This window comes from Papilio polytes, unplaced genomic scaffold, assembly GCF_000836215.1.
Source record: "Papilio polytes unplaced genomic scaffold, Ppol_1.0 DF824146.1, whole genome shotgun sequence".
In the NCBI taxonomy this organism is placed as follows: domain Eukaryota; kingdom Metazoa; phylum Arthropoda; class Insecta; order Lepidoptera; family Papilionidae; genus Papilio; species Papilio polytes.
The window spans coordinates 3,527,589-3,529,719 of NW_013525058.1; positions in this window are offsets into that span (position 1 = coordinate 3,527,589).

The following is a 2,131-nucleotide window of genomic DNA, read 5'->3' on the forward strand; positions in this document are numbered from 1 at the left end:
TTTTATTTCCACGCGAACAGAGTCGCAGGCGAAAGCCAGTATTAAAATAATCTTTACTTAAACTTGTAGTATATATTTCGGATTGTTAAAGAAAACAGATCCTGAAGCTGGACAAATTTTTCCACAGGAAATTCATTCAATTCAAATATTATAAGGCGATGGAAATTTTATACAATATCCTAGCAAATAGTATTCTGAAAAAGTCCTTCGTTTGCAATTTTACATAACGAAGGAAAAAAAAGCAATCACACTCAGAATCCCTAATGTCCACTTAAAGAAACAATTGATAAATTCAAATTGCATAGTTTTTAAGTCAATCCGAGTTTAGATTTCTAGTCTCAAGACTTCAAGTGAGTTCAATTGATAGCACGAAAAACTTCTTTTACTGCTAACCCCTTTCATTTAGTACATTGTACATTTAGTACAAATGTATGTCAAGTATTCATTATCTGAGTGCTGCTTGTGTAACCTAGAATACTTAAAGGTATTGAAAATAAAATGTCTTTAGAAGACCGAAATCGATTTGAAAAGATTGACTTTTTTAAGACCGTAACCTTTTAAGCAGTTTAAAACCGCTGATTGTGTGGTTTTAAATGTAATAATAAACATTGTATTACATGTGCTTCTTACAATAAAACGAATGCAGAAGGATCCGGGCATTAGACTTGATAAACAAATAGATAAAGAGTTCCGTAATCTAGAGTCGAGCAGGACTCTTTTACCGTCACCTTCCATCCCTCTCATATTCTTTAGAAAAACAAAGATAACAATATATTTTTGTGCTTCGACAGTGGAAACATGCGTTGAACCTCCTATCACGCGATAGTCGGAAACAATTATTCAATTCGCACCCACGAGGGGATCCTGTATTGATGATAATTTGTTTATTACGCGGCACCAGGCACCAGGCACCAGGCACTAGACACTAGACAGAATCCTAGATTTTATTCACCATTTGTATACGACTAGCAGATTTATACATAGACTTTCAATTGTTTTGAAGTGGTAAACGCATGTTTTTTTTAAATGCTGGCAACACTGATGTACTTTTGGTCTTGCGAATATCTATAGATGTCTATGGATGTCGATGGTCTATTAACAATGAGACGCCCTTTGATTGCTTGCCTTTTATCAGACAAAATTGATAGTGAATTGGATTTTTTTAATATGTTAGTTATAGGTGCTGGCAAGCCTCTTATTTCCTCTCCGTAACTAATCGGAAAGCATTAATATCTGTTTGTCTTCGGGATTAATAATTGAAGTTTTTTGTTCAAACAGCATTACGTTTGATATGTGTTAAGGATATCACAGGAGTTGCGCCACGACTTTTACAATATCATTAAATGTATGTGGCACAACGACCTTAAAATAACTGGTTGTTGAGGAAAACCGGAGTGAAACCCCTGCGACTGAGCCACGTTTGTAACCAAATTTAAATATTATTTGTATATATGCGATTGACAACAAAAGTAATACAAATCTCAAAAAAATAAAATAAAAGAGTAATAATTTAATGTAGCAGTAAAATCCATAGAAAATTAATTATGAACGGAATAAAATCGTAATAAAACTTAGAAAATAACTGGTCGTGGTAGACCGCTAGATTATTATATTCCGGAAAACTCTCCTATTTTGCACTGCGGAAAGCTGGGCCTGATTTTTACAATAGAATAAAGGTCCATGGAAAATAACACATGATTAATGAATTTCTAGCTAATGTCCTAATGTTTTCATTTCGCACCGGGAGAGGGCAGTGTCATAAATTTCAATAATGGCTATCGTGCCCCCGCCTCTTAATGTCCGGATTAATGATCCGATATTAAAAAGGTTTTTCAGACTTTTTAGGTGAATACAATGTTCTTAAATAATAACACATGTTACCATAATAATGACCATAAATGTGAGAATAGAAAAGTACTTTTTACACTTTACAATTTCGACAAAATTTCTAATAACAATCTTACTTACTAATATTATAAATGCGAAAGTTTAGATGGATGGAAGTTTGTTAGAGTTTGTTGCCTAAACTGCTGAACGGCTCTCGGTGAAATTTGACAAAGATCAAGAGGATAATCTGCAGAACAAATAGGCTACTTACTTGTGTTTTTTTTTTAAATTCCACGCGGACGGA